At 45.0% G+C, this 14,038-nt stretch overlaps 1 protein-coding gene across 1 annotated transcript in view; it reads right to left on the bottom strand.

The window, feature by feature from the left end:
• The window catches only part of LOC144176137 (RNA pseudouridylate synthase domain-containing protein 1-like), a 66,362-nt gene that overhangs the window by 15,185 nt on the left and 37,139 nt on the right, over window positions 1-14,038 (bottom strand). The gene's annotated exons all lie outside the window — the stretch shown is intronic.

The raw sequence follows: 14,038 nt of genomic DNA, 5'->3' as shown, positions 1-14,038 counted from the left end.
CCGCTCACAGTGTAGCAATAATGGTTGCATTGATTCCCTAACCTCTTTTCGCACATGTTTTGAGTTTTAGAAGAAATGTACTACTTCAAGCACCTCGAATGTCTTCTCACATGCAGCCGTGGGAGAATCTGCCAGCCGTGCCCACTCGATTCCCGAGTCTAACGTCACTACTGGCTGGCCGTAATGGCCACCCTTTCATCCAGTTTCAGTTTGGAAAAGAGCAATTTTTGATATTCGTTTGCAATGCAGCTATGCATATTCGGGCCTCCAGGTTTTGCCCTTAACAGCTTTTAAGGTAATACTACCGGAAAACAGTGCATTTAAGGAACCGAACCCCCCTCACCCTACGCAGACAGTCTTATCTGATCTCATCTGCAACAGTTTCGGGTTTGTTATTAAACAGTGTTCTAGACAGGCATATCGTAACTAAGGGATAGCGAAGATGCCTTGGTAGCGAACGAATCATTAGGATGTATGAGCATGTCAGCATGGTTCTTCTGTGAGTGAGTGGTGGCTCATTGGTTTCAACACAAAGACTGCACCAAATAAGAGACGTAAACCTAAATTATGTACTGGGTCCAGTCATTTCAAGTAGGACTGCCTTGCTGAGCCGCACACAATGCAACCATAGTATAAGCCGGAGCATACGACCGAGTGATAAACTTATAGAAGGCATGATCTGTTGGAACCCTGGTGTTTGCGTGACAGGAGGAATGCTTTTTTTTAGCATAATGATGTGAGGCAGGAAAGCGAGTTTTTTGTCAAAGGTTACGTCGAGAAATTTGTGTTAATTTTTTACGGGTAATTCGATTTCCTTCAGGTGCAGGGTGGGGTCGGACTGCAAGCCTCGTTTGAGTGAGAAAAAAATAGTCACTGTTTTGTGTGGTGAAAACTGGAAACCATTCCTGTCTGCCCATGTTGCTAGTCTATTTACAGTAAACTGTACTTGTCCCTCAAATGTGACTAAATTGGAGGATGTGCAAGCTATTTGACGGTCATCAACACACACAGAATACATAATAGACTTCTGAATTATTTTGGATATGGGGTTCATTTTTACGACAGAAGGTGTTGTGCTTAGAATACACCCCTGAGGAACCCCATTCTCCTGTACAAAATTCCTCAAGTGGGTTGAGCCCAGGCACACCAGAAATGAACAATTAGCCATGAGGTCGTTCAAGCAATTCAGCATTTTCCAACGGATGCCTAATTCTACTAAGTCACGCATTATTCCAAACCTCCATGTTGTGTCATAAGCCTTTTCAAGATCAAAGAAAACAGCACGGCAGCGTCGTTTGTGCAGGTGTGAGACAGCTGAATCATATTTGGGAGCAGTTTTTGGAGTGGCGAAATCTCAATTTAGGAGCAGAAGAACAACATTTATTATGTCACCTTAGGAGCCTAAAAAATCAAATTTTTTGCAACTCTGGCGGGAAAAAGTGCACTTTTTAATCGGTTTTGAACACACATAACACTGAAATATCCTTTCAATAAAGTTTTTAATACTAGAGTATCACTAGGTACGAACTGTACTACCTTTTTACAAGCCATTTTTAAATTCTTAGGCTCCATGCATAGATAGCGTAGAGTGCCGTTGAAAATATCGAATTGAAAAACTAAGCAATCATAAGGAATTTTTATTACCATGTGAATGCCGAAATTATTATTTTTGTAATCCCAGACTCGGCTTTGCGCGCAAGTGTAGAGCCATGGCAAAAGTTGCGCAAAGCGAGGTGACAGTCGTCACACCTCACCAGCCCCCATTTCAATCCCCAAGGTGCCCATTCACTACGACTGTAATTTGAAGAACGTTGGTAAAGGGCCACCACCCTTTTGGCAATAAATTTCCCTTCAGATAGATGAACCATTATTACTAGCGTGCAATCATAACCCGTCCTGTTATCGGTGAACGCTGCTTGAACATTTTGCGGCTATGTGCATGCGTCACCACTTCTGCAGAGGCGAACGTCCCATTTCCGCCGCTCGCAAGCTCGCTGTCATCAATAACTAAGCATTTTATAACACCACAATGAGTCCAAAATTTCACTTCAAACACGCACCGTGCCTCAAACTCAAGGCCGAAACACGGCGAATTCACAGCACCACGTTGTTTTTGATGAATTACGAATTACCGTCTTTTGAGTCGAACAACTTCCCGCAACAGATCTGACTAAATGTAAATGCAGCCACCCCCATAACCAAAACCATGGTAGAAATCGGCGTGAACAACGAGCCTCTGCCTGAACCACGAGCAGGGGTGAGACAGCCCAAAGAGATTTGGGAGCAGTTTTTGGAGCAGCAAAATTTCGATTTTGGAGCAGAAGAATCTTGATTTGGAGCATTTAGGGACATTTATTAGATCGTCTTGTGAGCTTAAAAAATCATAATTTTAGCAATTTGAAGGGTCAAGTACACATTGCAATCAGCTTTGAATACACAGAACACTGAAACAGCCTTACATGAAAGAATTTTTTAAGAGTATCACTAAGTTCTAACTGCACTACCTTCTTATTTAGTGATACAGTCTAATCCCGCTACAACGAAGTCCGCTTCAACGAAATATTTCCAATTCCCTGTCAGCTAGCCATAGAAGTCAATGCAACAAAGTCCTCGGCACAACGAACCATTTGTCTGGCTTGCTTTCGCTTCAACGAAATTTTCGATGATTTGGGCTGGGTTTGAACAATTATGTTACAATAAAATAAGCATAGCGCCAGCTATCTGTAACTTTTTATACATTCAGGATGCTTAGTTTCAAAACCTGCGCGGTGCGCCCAGAAGGCCACCCAAAACAAAAAAATTCCCTCGCACTTTCCCGAGGGGGAGAGTGTGTAAGTGCGAATGCACGGTTGTTGATTGCGCGATTACGGTGGATATCGTGATCTTAATGAGTAGTCGAGAGATTACACACACGCACACAACTACAAAGAAAGATATTTCACTCGTTATTGCTGGTACCGTTGCCCGGTCCGCCATCATCGTTATCGAGATGCAGGACCAGCGACCGCTCTCGACGACGGCGCGCGCTCGACTAATACCCTCCCGCGCCACGCGGCCGCTACACGAGCGCCCTCACGCGTCGGAATGCGGAGCGCCCGCTACGCGAGCGAGAGCTCTCCCGCCCGAAGTGGAGAGGAGGCGCCCAACACCCGCAGTCACTGAGCGGAGAGAGGAGGAGGAGAGTAGCGCCCGCCGTTACGGCGAGGGCTACACGAGCGCCCTCACGCGTCGGAATGCGGAGCGCCCGCTACGCGAGCGAGAGCTCTCCCGCCCGAAGTGGAGAGGAGGCGCCCAACACCCGCAGTCACAGAGCGGAGAGAGGAGGAGGAGAGTGGCGCGCGCCCATCTCCCCCCGTTGCTAGGGAAGACGAGGAGCGCGCGCACCCGCAGCTGTTGCTATGCGGACGACGGCGGCGGACGATTCAGGCTCGCTTAAGAAGTGCATTCGCACTTAAAACAAACTCATAGGTGGACGCCATTGTTTGATGGTAATAACGATGGGGCGATCCGTCTTTACACGAAGCGCAAGCCGGGTTCGCCAAGCCTGAGCCGCTGGAGCTATAGCCAATCCGTATCCACTTGAAATCGTGCGGTTATGGCGCAGCGCCGTCATGTATGTGTTGTGAGCAGCTGTCCTTGCAGTTTTCCTTCTACAATTCTTCAAAGTCAAAAGCAAAAATAATGTTTTCATGTTTAGTCTTGAACCCACGTCATCCTCTCCTATCTTAGTCACGAGCGGTCGCCTTAAATGCAAACCTGCCAAGGTCAGTTGCTGCCGTGCCTAGTCAGAGGATAAGATAACAGCGCCATTCCTGCAACAAGCGAGAGGGGGGCTTTCAACCGCCTAGCAGCTATCTGCAAGTCATCAGCTCGGTGGAAACGCCTTGTTGTACAGCAATACGCTTTGCGCCTGCATTTCTTTATTTCTTCACCTCTCCCCTCCTCCTTAATATCGAGATCTTTGCGTGCTGGTAAAAAAAAAATAACCATTGGTATGTTTGTTATCTAAAAAAACACGGCGTTACTGCGCGTCATTCCTTTTTCTAAACATTGTATTATGCTGCCAACGATGCGGAAATATCCGGGGCCATTTTTCTTGCCCTTCCGTGCTGTGTTGGGGGAGATTTCGCATCAACGAATTTTCGCTTCAACGAAATTTTTTGCACGTCCCGTCAATTTCATTGTAGCGGGATTCGACTGTATTGGTTTAGAGCTGTACGCAACACTGACAACAAAACTGCCATTAACATTATCAAATTTAGGGGCTCTGCAATTGTGGCGTGTCTTTTTACCATTTCAATGCTAAAATTATTATTTTTGTAATCCCAGGCTGCGTTGTACGAACAAGTGTAGTCATGGCAGCAGTTGAGCAACTTCGAGCTAACGGTCGCATAGCCCAACCAGCCTACCCGTTGCAGTCCGTGGGGCGCACGTTCACCCCATGGTCTTTTGAGTAGCGTTCTGTTTAGCCACCTAGATTTTGGCATTAAATTTCACTTCGCATACATCAAGTGTTATAGTCGCGTTCTATGGCAACCATGCAGTCCTGCCTGAACAAGTTGCGGCGCCGCAGCACAGCCCGCAACTTTCGTGTCGACCGTTCCACCCCCGAGGCTCGCGATCATGCTTCTAAGCACAGCAACACCTCAGCATTTTATAACACCACAGTGAGCCAAAAAGTTCACTTCACGAACCCGATTATATGCACGCACCGCGTTTCGCACTCAAGGACAACCCACGCAGAAGTCGTAGGCCCCACATTTCAATGAACTTTTTTTCGAGCTGCGCAACTTCTCGTAATCTCGCACCAATCTCAAACCATATCCCCACTTTAACGTCACTGTTCAGAGCCACAACTGATAGAATTAATAGACTGGAACCCAGCTGATTGCGTAAAATAAACCAGGGAAAATATTGGCGATGCGCACTGAGTGCAAGGAAGTAGGCAGTAGCAGCCGGATCAGGCGGTGGCCATGTTTGTAGCCACAGCGATGCCCAATCAGGAAGGCCGTTTCAGCGAACCTGGACGGAAAGCCAATCGTGCTTTAAAAGCTATCGTTTGCTTCATTTCAGTCTTCCTATTTCTGCCATTTCTGTGTTTGCAATTGGCCGACAGTAAAAGTGGTGACCAGGATACGCGAGGCTTTCGTCCTCGCCGGAACTGACATGAGCATCAAAATCCGTGCCTTTCAGGCTCTTCTGGAGCAGTTTGGCGCTATTTTCGTATTTTTCATGCTTTTGGAGCAGCTTGGTGCAGAAAAATGGAATTGTATCAAAAAGGCGCAATATGCGCAGCTGTCTCACCCCTGCACGAGCAACTGCTTCGCCTGGTGGCCATTATTTTGCAATCTTCACCACACCAAGTCATTTGCCCAGTAACGTTCTGGAGATATGGGGCTCCAAAAAATGCCGTTTTTTTCATCAACTTGCACAAGTAATTTGTTGCCTCAGTACGCACGTATTTTTTCTAGAGGACTTTGCAATGATTTTCAATGGGAAAACTTTAAAAAATGCACAGAATATAGCATGTGCAACCCGACATTGTGACTTTCAAAAAAATTACCTCGGGGACATTTTTATGCGGGTTTTTTATTGGATGATCGATCAAACCGTTACAAACCGCATCACTTTGGAGGTGCTGAAAAATTATGCCATCAGTAAGCATTTTTCCCCACTGAAACTGAAGGGAGTGTTAAAATCCTTGGCTCTCAAGACTGTTTTGGGGCAGTTTGGCGCAATTTTTGCAATTGTCAAGCTTTTGGAGCAGCCTGGCGCAGGAAAACAAATTTGTATTAAAACTGAGCAATATGCACAGCTGTCTCACTCCTGTTTGTGTACAAATGCTTCTCGTACGGTATTTTCGAGGCGGACAAGACATTCAGTTGTTGAGCATGCTGTTTTGAAACCGCACTGGTGAACATCGAGAAGTTTGTTTGACTGTAGAACAGAGCTTAGTCTGGTATTTATGATCAGTTCAAACGTTCTGGCTAGTCAGCTGGTAAGGGCTGAGTCTATAACTACTAGCAGAGGTTTGTGGCTTTCCAGGTTTAAGGAATGCTACAATAAATGCTTTTTTTCAGACTTTCGGCATTCTTCCAAGTTCCCAGATTTTGTTAAAGTTGAGAAGTGGTTCTACAGAGGGACCTGAAAGATGTGCGAGCAATTCATAATGTATGTCATCTGGGCCGGGTGCAGTCTGCTTACCGGCCAATAGAGCTCTCTTCAATTCTTGGAGTGTTATTAACCCTTTCATTACCACAGGAAATTGATCAATTTTGAGGGGTCTAACAAAACATTTTTTCTGTGCTATACAACATATCGGTTAGGCACACATTGCAGTGACATAAAATGCAGATGATTCCACGCGCTTTCCAACGACACCAGTTCTAACAATGTTTTCATAAATAATGATTGCAAAAAAAATTATCAAATTCGAAATTTTTGTCCAGGCATAGGAGAAAATAAAAAATAGAAAGTTGTGTATAATAAACCACCAGTAGTAGAAAAAATTTAGAATATACATTTTGTAGGTAAACATTTAAAAAACCCGTCCTAGAAAAAAAATGAGTTTTAAGGTAATTTGTCAGATATAAAAGAAAATGTTAGCACGCGTGGTGCCCAGGTCTTGCGGTGAAGCCCAACCTCTGTTTCAAATTTTGCTATTTTGGATGGTTCACTGGAAGAAATATGGTGGTTTGACATCATTAAAGGCCCCAATTAGTCTTCACGTGATGTAAAAACACATTGTCAATGATTATGACCAACACAATATTGAAGGCAAGCAAGCGATGGAAAAAAATCCGCTTGGAGTTGAAAACCAAACTCAGTGGTGGATGCTTGTTGACGTTCTGATCATCACTTATCAGTCAGAACTTCAATTTGCGGTTTATTATCATGTTCTGACTCGTTATGGTAGCCCTGCTTGCAGGAATAAGGTACGATGCGCTAGAGTCGTGCCCAGCAAGCTTTCACCAAGCTGCCGTCGTGCTATGAAGTGAGTTCAGCACTACGAGCCCACTACATTGCAGTACCACCTAACAATTTCTAAAGGAAACAATTACAAGGCTGTTGGGGACTTTGTCAGAATAGACAGCTCTACTAAGAATGACACTAACCTTCCGGAAATACCCTCAGACAAAAACGAAACTGGCCGGTGAGCAGCTGGCGGTGTTCAAGGCCGATTAGAAGCGTTCTCCTCGTCTGAACTGATATCCGCCGACTCGGTGTTATCTTTCGACTTTCAGATGGAGCTGTTATCGCAGATGTAAGGTGTGGGTGAAGTGAAATCCTGAGTGGAGGATTTTCCTCCTTTTTTCAAGGAGGAACAGTAGCAGGTGATAGAGGCACCACGGCAAATGAGCTTGTAGTTGGGTAACTGTGTAGTAGCGCCAAATGTGAATTTCACAATGCAAAAACGAAAACGAAACTGTTGGAAACTGGCCGAAAATGCCAGACACACTTACTAGACATGCGGGAGACCATCAGAAATAACATTTGGCAGAATAAAGCTATCCTTTCTCCGAACCAAAGATCACTAGTGAATCACTGGTGTCATTTTCAAGTAATTATCACCTCTCAACACTGTCGGATTACAAAGCCAACAACATTATTTGGTGCTTGACTGGCCAGGAGCCTTTTGATAAAAAAAAATTATGGTAATACAGCCTAACCACGACCTGCATCCTTTTTTCTCAAGTGCAGCAGCCACGCCCCCTTCCTCAAAAACACACACACCTCAGCTCGCAAAAAACACCGTCAAAAATCTCCATGTCGCCTGAGCCATAGAGTTTCATACAAATAACTAGAGGGGAAACTGGCGCTAGTGTCAACGCGAACATGGCAGCGGCGCTTATGCTTCAATGGGAATGATGGGTAGTTGTGGAACCGGATTGCGTAAGATCAAAACGGGCTTATGGCTGCGCAAATTGTGTTTTTTGACAAAAAAGCTCTTATTGCCCGGTTCTCCGTTTATAAATTGCATGGCAAACAAGAAAGTTAGTGACGAAAAACTGGTTTTTTACGAAATACAACGGCGCGTTTTAATAAAAAGCAGACGCGGAGTCGAGAAGGTTTGTGGAGCAGGTTTGCCATTTTTCGCCAACTACAGCAGGACGCGGACTTCCTTAAAAACTACTTGTAAAAGTTTTGGCGCTGGTGGTTTGTAATAGTAAGAGAATTTTTGTGCTCACAAGAAAAAAGAAACCGATTACCTTTGGAGAAGTTATATAGTGACATACATCAAGCTGCGTTCCTATCAGCCGCCGGTGCTGCTGTTCTACGCCGTAGGAGCCGGCGTTCGCACGAAAGGTGTGGATGTTCCAAGTGATTCGCAACCGTCGTCAGCTTTGACCAGCTTTGACAATGCATTGCTCTGCCGAATGAGCAGCGCCACAACTCCTAATTAGCCGACAACTTCGCCGCACAGAGCGCCGTCATTTGTGTTTACATGCTCGCTGTGCGGCAATGCATTGATAACCCACCCAATTCGCAACTCTGGTTATAAAACATTCCACTCAGGGTGGCATGAGTGCACGCGAGGCATGCAGTTCAAGGAGAAACGTATTTTTGATCACTCCTCCCAACACCCCGCCTAGGCAAATGCGTTCATGTAAATCCAACACGAAAACGAAACTTCCTGCAATCCATAGTAAGTTCCGCGAGCCATCGAGCGCCAATCCGAATCCACAACTACCCATCACGCCCATTGAGGCGTACGATCGCAGCGCCAGTTTCCCCTCTAGCTATATTGTAAGAAACTCTATGGCCTGAGCGGGAAAATTTTAACTGATTCTAAAAGGGCAGTGCCCAGACTAACCACTGGTCGCATTAGGTGTACGAGAAACGACTACAACATGTCGAAATAGGCAATCTAAATCATCGATCACCGGTGATCGATTTGAATAGGCGTGGTAACGAAAGAGTTAAACTATTGTATGGTTCGTTTGTGCCACTACATGTTGAAGCCTTTGTTTTTCTACTGTGTTTTTGTACTTCAGAAACGCTTTTTTGTAGTGCAAAGAATTTTAAACCCTGGAGAAGAGTTCCCCTAGTATATTCACCTGTTCTATGCTTGCTTGTAGACCTGGTGCTATTAATAGAGGGAGTGTTTAGGGGGAGTGTGTGCCACTGAGCTTACGAACTAGATTCCACACTTCTTTTGACATGGCACAGCTGTTTATCGATGAGATATAATTTTTCCAGGAGGACTTCTCTGCTTTGCAACGAATGTATCATGCTTTAGTTCTTTTTTTCTTAGAGCACAATAGGTTTTTTTGTGCTGGATATCTTCAGAACACATTCCATGCTTTGTTTTGCTGCTTTTTGGCTTCCTCACACTCTTGCGTCCACCATACTTTGTGATTTTGTCTCACCACTCCTGTGGAGTGTGGGATACTAAGTAGGCAGCATTAATGATGCAGGATGTAAACATTTCATTTAGTTCATCAATACTAGTGGTGTCCAAAAAATGTTTGTCTACACTGACTTCAGATGTGCGAAGTTCCCAGTCAGCAAACTGAAGTTTCCACCTCCATGGTTTTGTTGGGGTGAAGTTTTTTTGCTGATGAGTACCTGTAGATGATCGCTCCAATATGAATTGTCTATAGTATCCCATTAAAAATCGCTAAAAACAGAAGGCAAACTTAAGGACAGATCAATGCAGCTCGTTTTCCCGAAGCTTGGAGGGCAATAAGCAGGCTTGCCACTGTTCAGTAAACAAACATCTTTGCACAGAATAAAATGCTCAGAAATATGGTCTCTTGCATCAGGTTTTTTCACTTCCCCCAAAAAGTAAAGCGGATGTTAAAGTAACCAACAATCAGTAGACCTGGTAACGAACAAGTAAACCTGGTTTAACAGGTCCTCTAAATCTTTAAGGGTTATTATAAGGTGTGGTTCTAAGTACACAAGGAACACTGTGATTGCTTTTAATGCTAGTAATGTGGCAGCAATGGCTTCTAGCCCTGCTTGTTTTTCTTTGCATTTTCTAAGGGGTTCCGCCGCCCCTCTGACGCAGACGGCATAAAACCTCCTTCACTCGCATCCACCGTCTCTTCAGAGACACTGGAAGCTCATGTGGCATGCATGGGTTTGGTAGTGTTAGACCCCACTGTGTGGGACGAGGCCTTGGAGACTGACGAACAAGGGGTCCGTGCAGGCCTCTTTGGAGGTGGTGGCACAGTGCTAGCTGCTTCCCCTGGGGACACTGGGGGCCTTGCTTCAGCCTCACTCTGCGTGGTGTCAGCAGGCACCGAGAACCGCTGTGGTGCCGCGCCCTGTAGCACCACAGCGAAGTAGGTATGGTTACGTGACGGTGAAAGTCGTTTCCATGCTTCCCTAAATGTTATGTTCTCTGACACTTTGAGGGTTATTATTTCTGTCTCTTTTTTCCATGCTGGGCAAGCATAAGAGTAGGCTGTGACGTTGCCCTTCTCGCAGTTCCCACAAAGGAATGGTTGGCCGTCACAGTTTTCAGCAGGATGTGCATGGGAGGTGCATTTCGCGTAGGTCTGTTGGCCCCGGCAGCGCTGCGAGCCGTGACCATATCGCTGGTATTTGTTGCATCGGCGGGGATTTGGTATGTATGATCTCAGTTTCATCTTTGTGTAGCCTTACTCCACCAATTAAGGAAGTACGCTTGACGCAGAAGTGGGAACGATGTACTTTGTCTGGATTTCTTTGCTTTACCATTTGACTTTGATCTGACAGACATTTACCATATTTACACGATTGTAGGTCAAACCTTTTTTCCAAGTTTGACAATCTAGTCTTGGGGGATCGACTTAGAAGCGAAATCAAACTTTGTGCCGCTTGTAACAGCAAGAGAAATGAGAAATCAGGGGTGCTACGAGCTGCAAAAAGCGCAACACCCTCGTTTTTATGGTCACGGTTGAAGCGTAGCATTTGAATGAATGAATAAATTTGAATTTTATTGGCGCAGCAGCCAAATTTGGCTATAGTGCGCCAGACACAAGGTAATATATTTTTGAACACACTACGGTAAGAGAATCATGTAAAAATCATGTAAAGTGGTAAAATCAAAGTTTCTGTAAAAGCTTGAGTGCACTCAAAAATTTAAAAACCGCTCAAGTAAAAATGACGTAACATGGTAAAATCAAAGTTTCTCTAACAGCTTGATGGCACTCAAAAATTTAAAAACCTTTCCCAAGGGAACCAGGGGTTCATCGCCAAGCAGTAAAGCAGGGTGCAATGGAATTTGAAATTTGTAAAAGTGGGAAAAAAATTCACGACGCTTGTTTTCGTAACTAGGACACTCGATAAGTATGTGTATTACTGTAAGGCGCTTCCCACATTGCTCACATTCTGGAGGGTCTTCTCCCAGCAATATAGGAAGTTGTGGGTCTTAGGCGGCATAACACCACCTCTACAAATCTTTCTTTATGTCTGCAGCTCTGCCACTCTTTCAGGTGCGGCTTCACAAGGTGGAGCTTGTTTTCATTGAGTTCTGTCCATTCAGACTGCCACTTCTTCGTTATTGATAATTTTAGTCTCCGTCTGTAATCCTGGTAGGGGAAACCAGTTTCCGTCACCTCGAGCTCTTTTGTCTGGGCTGCGAGGGAATCTGCCTTTTCATTGCCGTGAATTCCTACATGACTCGGCACCCAACAGAGGCTCACGTCTAAGTGATTTCTGCTACAGTCCATCAGTTGGTTAAGCACTTGTTGGACAAGCGGATTTTTGGTTTTGTTTCCTGAACACAGGGCTGCTAGCGCGCTGAGAGAGTCAGAGAAGATGACTGACTGTGGTGTCCTTTCAATGCATACTTTGTTTAAAACGAGCTGTATGGCATGCAGTTCGGCCGTGAAGATACTAGCGTCAGGTCTGAGCCGTCGGCATTCTTCGTAATAAGGTCCAATTGCAGCTGCTCCCACATGCCTTTCTCCTTTAGAACCATCTGTGAAGTAAGTAGCACATCCAGCATACCTGAACTGGATATCTAAGAACTCTTGCTGCAGTAGTTCCTTTGGAGTGTTGTGCTTATTGTACTTCAGCAAGGAAAAGTCACATTGTGGCTTGCGGTATTCCCATGGAGCATAACCGGTTCTGTGGGTGACCAGCATGGTATCATCTACATAAAAGTCAAGGGCTTCATTAAGAATGCGGTACCTGAAAAACATGGTTGGAATAGTCCGAGGCCTGTTGGTAAAGAGAGTTTCAAAGCGAGGTTTCAGAAACAGCTGTCGACAAGGGTGAGTGGTGCAGGAAAGAATTCTCATTATGTACATGTTTCCGAGGAGTACTCTCCGTTTGTTAAGTGACCATTGATTGGTTTCTGCATACAGGCTTTGTACCGGAGATGTCCGGAAAGCTCCGGTGCTTATTCTCACGCCACAGTGGTGAATGGTGTCGAGCGCTTTGAGTACAGATTCACGACCAGATCCATAGATAAAGCAGCCATAATCCAACTGGGAACGAATTAGACTGTTGTACAGTCGCAGACAGGTACGATCTGAGCCCCAGGTTCTGTAAGATAAATGTTTTAAAGCATTCATTGATTTCAGACATTTGTGTTTTAGATAATTAACATGGCTTTTAAACCAAGAAATTTGTGCTCAGTTCGAACAGGGATTTGGGCTGATTTAATGTGCAGCTCAGGATCTAGCACAATTCCTCGGTGCAGACTGAAAGGCACACAGACTGTCTTTCCTGCACAAAAGTTATATCCATTTTGCTCGGCCCACTGCACCATACGGTTTATGCCAAGTTGCAGTTGCCTTTCGCAGGATGCTAAGTTGCACGAGGAAAAGCTGATCTGAATATCGTCCGCATAAAGCGAATACATCAAAGATTTCGGTATTACATGTGCAATTGAGTTTAGTTCGATTAGGAACAACGTAACACTGAGAACACCTCCCTGAGGTACGCCATTTTCCTGAGTGTACACATCCGATAATACTGTTCCGAATTTCACTCGAAAGGAGCGATCGAAAAGGTAACTTTTCAACATCCCAAGCATTCTGCCTTTTACACCATATCTCTGTAGATCTAGCATTATACGATGTTTCCATGTGGTGTCATAAGCCTTCGACAAGTCAAAAAATACCGACGCAGTGTTGTCGTTGAACAAAGGACTCCCTAATTTTAGTTTCTAAACGAAGAAGGTGGTCAGTTGTTGAGTGCCTTGCCCGGAAACTAAACTGAAGGGCATCAATAATGTGATTTTCTTCCAGAAAGTGTGTGAGCCGCTTGTTAATCATCCGTTCAAAGCATTTCCCAAGGCAGCTTGTCAAGGCAATCGGCCTGTAGCTTGCTGGCTCACTACGGTCTTTACCTGGCTTAAGTAGTGGGAGCATAAGGGTTTCCTGCCACGCTACTGGAAAGTAGGCTTCAAACCATATTTGATTGAAGAAATGCAGTAAGGTTTTTAAGGTTCCTGGGGTCAGATGTCTTAACATTTCATAGTGAATTCGGTCTGGTCCTGCAGCCCTACTTTTTCCCTGAGCAATCGCCAGGTGTAGTTCAGCCATGGAAAAAGGTGCATTATATGCTTCTTCATTACTTAAGTTTATCTTAATTATACCTCTTTCAGCCCGTTCCTTATACCTGAGGAATGATTCAGAGTAGTGGGCTGAACTGGACACTTTGGCAAAATATTCGGCTAGAATGTTTGCCTGCTCGGCAAGGCCTTTGTTACCATCAAAAAGTGGCATGGTAAATGCACTGTAAGTTCCACTCACTTTCCTGACCCTATCCCAGACCGTTTTTGAGCTTACGTTACTACTTATGGAACTTACAAAGTCCTGCCATGAAGCCTTTTTCGACTGTCGTCTTATCTTGCGCGCCTCTGCTCTGAGTCGTTTGAAGTTTATTAGAGATTCAGCAGTGGGGTAGCGTCTGAAACGGGACCATGCGCAGTTTTGCTTCCTACGGGCGTCCCTGCAATCAGAGTTCCACCACGGCTTTGACCTCCTAGGGAGTGTCCCGGAGGATTCGGGAATAGACGCTTTTGCAGCTTCCAAGAGCCGTGAAGTTATTAGGCTGCAAGCTTCATCTGCACTCAAGTCCTGTATTTCGTGCG

This window comes from Haemaphysalis longicornis, unplaced genomic scaffold (genome assembly GCF_048455015.1).
Source record: "Haemaphysalis longicornis isolate Haplotype H1 unplaced genomic scaffold, Haemaphysalis longicornis Haplotype H1 scaffold_1, whole genome shotgun sequence".
Lineage (NCBI taxonomy): Eukaryota > Metazoa > Arthropoda > Arachnida > Ixodida > Ixodidae > Haemaphysalis > Haemaphysalis longicornis.
The sequence above is the reverse complement of the archived record's forward strand: the minus strand, read 5'-3'. Positions and strand labels throughout refer to the sequence as shown.